The sequence below is a fragment of the Pundamilia nyererei genome, unplaced genomic scaffold (genome assembly GCF_000239375.1).
Source record: "Pundamilia nyererei isolate P.nyererei 1_Seehausen unplaced genomic scaffold, PunNye1.0 scaffold00082, whole genome shotgun sequence".
NCBI lineage: Eukaryota > Metazoa > Chordata > Actinopteri > Cichliformes > Cichlidae > Pundamilia > Pundamilia nyererei.
This window is the reverse complement of record NW_005187483.1, coordinates 1,962,085-1,969,514: the sequence shown is the minus strand read 5'-3', so window position 1 is coordinate 1,969,514 and position 7,430 is coordinate 1,962,085. Positions and strand designations below refer to the sequence as shown.

At 41.7% G+C, this 7,430-nt stretch overlaps 1 protein-coding gene across 2 annotated transcripts in view; it reads right to left on the bottom strand.

Annotated features, from left to right (window-relative positions):
• hic2 (hypermethylated in cancer 2) overlaps positions 1 to 7,430 on the bottom strand; it is a 12,612-nt gene extending 5,182 nt beyond the window's left edge. The window contains exon 1 of one of the 2 annotated variants that reach the window (XM_005738197.1): positions 7,354 to 7,430. The gene's annotated coding sequence lies outside the window, so the exon portion shown is untranslated. The remainder of the gene's footprint in view (positions 1 to 7,353) is intronic. The other variant, XM_005738198.2, reaches the window with a different exon arrangement.

The window sequence follows — 7,430 nt, the reverse complement described above, 5'->3', positions numbered from 1 at the left end:
AGACATACATATCCTGGCTAAGGCCCTCCAGTATCCCTTCAAATACTACAGAGAAAAACAAAGTACCATTAAAGAAGATGGCACACTAGACATAAGAGACTTGTTATTAAGGATGGTAATGACCACCCATTATTATAGTCAAAATTAAACACCATCAAAGAACAAGAAGGTTAAAATTTTAACCTGGTAAAGAGTGCTGAGTGTATCCGGTATGTAGCCAAGCTGACTCTGTCACAGACTAGCTGATACAATCAGCTGAAGTGATCATTACCCCCAGGTCCAGGCCTGGGCTTGCCTCCTCTGCTTTGACACTTCTACTCACGATCTTCTTCCCCTCCCCCGTTTCTCCTCTGTACCTCTCCTTTCTCTTTATCTTCCAGCCCTCACCAGCCTTTCACCGGGCATGCAGACACATCCCAGGAACAGCTCACTGTCCTGTCCCCAATGTAAATCATAATGAGCTATTCTGAAAAGCACAACCCAGATGTGTTAATCGTAGAACAAGCTAGGGGAGTTTACGGCACTCAGCCCTGCAGGCGGTAATGGAGAAGAGGGCTACTAGAGAAAGAAGGGCCTCTACTGTGATGCCAGCCAGGAAGCCATATATCAAGTCTCTCTCTTAACATACACACACACGCACGCACACCTCTGCAGGCTTTATGGGGGGATTCAAGAGGCTTTTCCAGCGGACCAACATAAAAGGGGGCTGGGCTCACAGTAGAGAAGCCAGTTCAGGAGAGAAAAAAAAAAAAAAGAAAGAAAGAAAAAAAAAAGCCCTCCCCCATCACCCTCCACCTCTCATCCCTCGTTGTCTCCCTTTCCTCCCCTCCATCACCCACCCAGCTACCCTCTCCCCCTGGCCCCTCCATTGCTGTGCTGTGCCGGCTGGATTCCAGGGAGCCGCTAATGGATTATGGCTGATCTATATGCAGCTAGGGTAGGACACGTGTAGGCCCGGCTCACCTTCCAACGATGCTGCCCAGGAAAAAGAGGCATGATACCACAGGGGACAGAGAGGCCTGCACCATGAATGTAGCTCCAAGTGTGACTGCATGGCACCCTTTCCACCTAGAAACATTTCAATACTACAAACCACACCGTTGTTCCCGTTTAACTCCGCAGTTAGAGTCAGGGATGATGTATCAACTGACAAAAACAGCAAAAAAATAATACTATTTCCAGCATGCCAAAAGACTAGTTTCTATGGATAATATTAGTAAGTTAGAAAGCAGTCTGCAGGGTTCGATCACCATAGTTTTAAGCCCTACACAGAAAGGCTGGTAGCTCATTGGAGAGAAAGCATGATTGCTGGTTTAGAAGGGCTGTAAGAAAGACTTCTCTCTCTGGCTGAACACCCTACAACATACCAACTAAATTCAGCCCAGGGAGGTTGTTGTCTTTGAGCATACACTGTGGATCAGCTTACCATTCCCTGCAGTGTAACCTCTTCAAAAACTATGACATAATGATAGGGGCAAACTCATCTTAAAAAAAAAGAAAAAAGAAGAAGAAACAAAGCACCCTGCTACTTATCCTCAACCTTGACTTGTGTCAGGAGCCTGATGATCAGGAGATGAGAAGAGAGGTTTACACACAACTCACAAACACGGCAAGGCTCATGCACGCGTGTGCAGATTGTAAAGTAGAACGAGTCAAAGAGCCCTGGGCACTGAATTAATGTCAACCTTTGAATTAAAACTGGTTACACCTGAAATTTGGATGATCAGGTTTGACTTTATTTACCACCCCTGTTTCTGCTTACAATTTTCCAGCGCATATAGATCCAACAGCAAGTCGGTGTTCATGTAGCAAAGGTGACAGAGAGCTGTGGCACTAATCTCCTGAACACAGAGTAAAAAAGCCAAGAGAAGGCAGAGGTGAGCCAAAGTCCTGTGGTGCAATAACAAAACACACCCTACTGCTGTGAAAGGTCATCTGCTAACAACCAATAGAAATCAGGATTGACCAGGATTTTACATGCAACTTTTGTTTAATTGGGGCTTCTTTCACAGAGATTCATTTAAGCAAGAGATAGTACTGGGTTTGTAGAACTGCCATCACACAACATCAGAACCTGCATAAAAGGATCAGTGGTAGAGACAGATAGGTAGGAACGATTGAAGTAGACACAGAATGAGAGGCAATCAAGGGCAGGAGCAAAAGGCCTCACTGTGTGTGTGTGTGTTAGATGTGTGCATGTGTTGTGTGTGCACACACACACAAACAAGAGTATGCTGGTGGGCAGAGAGAGTGGGGGAGGGGTTGGGGGGGATGGTACAAAGCCAGTTTGAAATACAAACACCAAGCAACCACCTCTGAGCCATTTCAACATGGCTGACACTGCTGCATGGGTAAGGCTGGTCCATGCAGGACTCATGGGTACAGCAAGGACCAGCTGTGGAAGGACAGCTCACAATAAAATGAGATTAAAGTAAACAGTTAATTTAAAAAAAGAAAAAAGAAAAAGCTAACTACTATGTATGCTCTTAACAGACATTACATGTGAGCTACATACGAAACACATTGAAGATTTATCAGGTTGCTCTAAACCATTTCTGACAATGAATTAAATTCTTTTCTTAGCAGAGCTGTGCAGCAGGGCAGCTCACAGTATTGTATTACAGGTGATATGTAATGCTAGTTAGTCATGCAAATTAACATAATCATTTCCATTTTAGTCTCATTTGATTGGTTACAAAGACGCACGTTGTTTTGTTTTTTCATCCTGCTACACGGCCTTTACACTGCATTACTCTATCACGCACACACATTTAAAACTTCATTTAGAACATCTGTTAGGCATATACATGATCCAAAAATCAGGTCTCTCCTGTTTCCATAAAGTTTCAGAAATCACATTACAGCAAAGGCTCCACAAAACTCAACTTGGTTAGATTCAGAAAAAGCTTCAGATTTACACAATAAACAACGAAAAAAAAACATATCCTTTTCTCTCTAACCTTTTTTTAGTTTTTTATTTAATAAAAAAATCATTCACTTGTAGCAAGATCAAGTCTTTTAGGCAAGTTGGCAATGTAGGCATAAGACAGAATATAGAAGGTAAAGATGTCATATGAAGTCACTAGCTTCAGTCATTTCTTGAAATAGCCTGCCTAAACTTGCAGGCTCAGTGGTAGATTTTTAAGTGCATCTAGTGCTGAATCCATTCTGGATGTAATCTTTTCAGAAAAGCTGCAGAGGACATATCCTGCTATTAGAAAAAGCTCAATAGGTCAAATCGGTTCTGTCCTGTTTTTGGAACATTCAGTTTTTCAGTACTGCTGGACGAACAGGTGCATGATTATAGTATGTATGTGAACTACAGTACCCTGACAGTTTGGGTGAACACTTCCAGTGAGGAGTTCAATAGTTAAGCAAGACAAACAAGTCCTGCCCACAGTGCAGTGGAATGACAAGAACCTCATTCTGTTTATCACCGATCAGAAAGCTGTGGCCACATGTGTACATCCTAAAATCTTACACAGCTATGCTGGCATTCAGACCATAGATTGTCGTGTAACACCAGGGAAAAGGAGGAGGAGAAGTTTGCTGATTTTTTGAAAAAAAATGAGATTAAATCCTTTTTTCCTTACCACATACCTTTAAAATGGGAAATGAATCAATTTATTCTGTGGTATGAATGATATCTGGAGGTAATCTTAGCTAATAAAACAACAGCAACCAGTGCCAGATGAATTTTTATTTTATAAATTGTCATCAACTCATTTAATGAGATGATTTAGTAACTCCAGTTTTTCAGCCGTTTTGTAAACGTGGGGTGTAGATGCAAGTGCAAGACTAAAAATACAGCGCTAGAAGAAAAATGTCATGAGTAGATTTTGCATAGTACATTTCTCTTATATTTATAGAGACATTCGTTTGTTATTAAACTTGATGTTTCTCTTGTTAGTACGGGTTAAAACGCAAAAACACAGATTAAAAAGAGAGATTTAAAGTCTGCATATAAGTGGTTTATTTCTTTGTAACTGTAAGGGACTGATTTTGACTAAGATGATAGTCTTATAAAAAAATAATCTCAAACTAGCTGATGTATCTATTGGTTATGTCTAAATTTCTTTACATGCAGTATTAATTTATTTCTTTACCAGGAGGCAACACTTACTGTCTGCTAATCAGGTCTGTGAGTCGATCCCCAGTTTTGTGAGTGTGTGTGTCTGTATGCATTGGATCGAGTGCCATATGAATCTGTGTGAATGAGAGGCTATAGCTTATAATGGGAACGCTGCTGTGAGTGGTCAGAAACACCAGAAAAGTACTAGTTCATTTAGTATCTGGCAGTTGGAGGTAATGGAATTTAAGATGAGGCTATATGTAACAGTTTTCATTGCTGAAAAAGGACTTTGTTAAACTCTCATTTGAAACATGAAACCTGAATCTGCTTTATGCACTGAAAGAGTTCCAACTACCATTTTCTCCTGCTGCCATGGATTTAATATGAATAACTTTGCATCTCTGCTGTGTCTTGAGTATCGTGTTCATCTAGAATGTCCTCAGGGAAAAAAACTAAATAAACACTGAGACCTTCACCAGCAATCCTGTTTAGTAACTGGTGCCCACATACATCACAGTGCGTGCCCTCACTAAAAGCGCAGTAATCAGCCACTTCACCGACAACTGAACATATGATTGGTATGATAAAGTGACCTCTGTCTTGCGAGACAACAACCCCCAACCCACATGACCTGATATCTAATGCTTTGACTGAGGACATCATGTTGGGCGAGTAAGAGATCTTGTATGGTCCAAGGTTTTACAGACCTGCCAGCCCCCCCTCCTCCTTCAGCCGTTAAACACTGCGCAACCTTCTGGCTATCAGCACTACATTCCACATTCTTCTTCTTAAAGAACAACAACAACCCTGTCCCGAGGTGCTTTATCCACTGAACAAACCAAACAGCCTCTGAACAGGCAACCACCAAATAGAACAGACAGCTACATATAGATACAATAGCCCAGAACAATCTATAAGTCCCCATCCAACATGTCAGCACATATAGCCTAAGTAGCCTTCTTACTGTATTGCACTGCCCACACATGCTGCTGTAAGCCTGCATCCAATACACTATGTGTGTGCTGAGAAAGAGAAAGGACAAGACCAACTTGGCCGATCATGAGGCACACACACAGACCTCAAATTACCCTCCAGGCCACACTCTGCAGTCCATAGTAATCAATGAAACTAGTCACACTGACCACTTGACTTGGTCATTTTTTATTTGTTTGACCCTTGCTACTTGATCTTTGACCTAAAATGTTCATTTGACAAAAGCATCAAAAAGTACAGCGGTTACTGTACAATATTTTACAGGATTTACTGGAGAGACCAGCTTGCCCACATAATCCATTTTCAGCGTAAAACTTGATCAACTCTATAAAAGTAAAGCGATCAATAGTCTCACTCAGTTTCTTCAAGGTTTATGAGATGGACTGGTTTAAACACAATGGATTAAGCAGTTCGCTCATCAAAGCACTGTGCTTTTACTGTGCTGATATCATCAAGTGCTTCAGGCATAACAGCCAGGAGTCCCATTTCTCCTTTAGAGGCTTTTCCAAATTGGATTATGAAGTGCAATACACATTTGCATGTGTCCCGTTCTTAACAATACAGCTTTTAGGTGTGTTGTTGAAAAACACACCTAAGCTACCCCTCCAGCCAAATTTTGAGGTTGGCAGACAGAGCAGCTGAGCGCTACACCTATATGTTGGGCTGGGTGTAGTCTGCCAAAATAACATCTTGTAATCTTTTTATTACAGGCTGCAGTCCCCTGCAACTCTAACCAGAAAAAGAAGCCATGAAAACAGTTGGATTTTATCTTCCCTTTACTCTACTATCAAAGCAAGAGCTTGAAAAAGATGATAACAATGCCAACTTGAAATGAATTCACACCAATGATCGCAGAAACAAACAGTTAATGTGCAGCTGAGCTACTGGAAATGTGTGCAAAATAATTTTATCATGTGTAAAATGAAAGACATTCGTTTCCCTACCAACTGGCAAAATATGAGACAACTGACCATTTTTCTACAGCCGTTTTACAAGGGGGTAAGTACATTTCGTCAACTGTTAATTAAAGTGGAAATGTTTCCACAGAACTACACTTTGGTTAACAGCAGCCAGTCGAGGAAACGCACATTACTGGCATTCTTATGCCTTCTTATCGCCATGCCCCTTGGTACTTTAACAGCAGTAATCATGAGGAGCAGAGCCGCCTTCACACCCGAGTACATGCATTGTTTTATTGGCTTACTTTGAGTTAATGATGAAGTAATTAACGTACTGGTGTGATTTTTTTTCCGCCTTTTTAAAAAAAAAATGAGGATGCTTATTTACTGACAGAAATCAACGACAGTGTAACAGTGTTTCTATAAAACAGTGCAGTTATGGGTCAGAGTGTAACGTGACACCAACGCTGTAGCTGATTACAAAGATGGTAGCTCTGGTAGCACCAGCGCACCTATAGTGCTTCTAAAACGTACACCCCACTGCATCGCTAGAATCGACGTTTAAAAAGCAACGTTTCAAACCAGGCTCTGCATGCATCCAACATTTTAATGGGTATATTTGCAAGACACTCCAGTTAAATGATTTTAATGTGCCTCACATAAGACCAAAGTGGCTTAACCTACATATAAACAATAAACAAGTGGTACCATACTATCTACAAACATCTCAAAGACTATCAGCTGATTGCGCAAAAAAAAAAAAACATGCGCAAAATCCACAGAATCTGCCCCGCTCCATTTACCACACAAAGTGCAATTCAATACCAGCTGAAGAGATCTGCTCTGCTTACGCGAAAGCGATTGGTTTTAAAGAAAGATTCAACTAATCAGCTTGCAATTTTGTAAACAACTCACTGAACACGTTGGACTGCAAAACTGAGAAAATGAGGTGAAGAGTAGAAACGTTTTAGCGTTCATATACCACGTAGCGACGTGCCGTCCGTGGACCCTTTCTGTCCCCCTGATGTGCTTTGCCAACCTGGTAATTCTTTGGTACACACTCGTCCTGTGGGACATCTCTCGTAAGCTCACGACGCCTAATTAAAAATATAAAAGGAGCACATCGTTCGCAAACGGCGCATTGTTACAGGTTTGGGCAGAGACCGCAATATGTTCGAACAAATAATGTGGGAATCCTCGGCTTGCCAAGCAGGCTGGTAGAGCCCCTTTTTGTTGGCACGCCGTGGAAAAAAACACCAGCGTAACAGCGAAAACCTCTGCGATTCTTGCAGTGGGTGGTAGGAAACGATCCGATCAAAAAACGACAGAAATACGGCTCCGACAAACATTTACACGCCGCGGCAAAAGGAAAGAATTCATTTTAAATACCTTCTTACATCGGTATGGTCGTTCTCAAGCGGTCTTTACCATCCTCTTGCTCATCTCACAGCCTTCGGGACGCCATG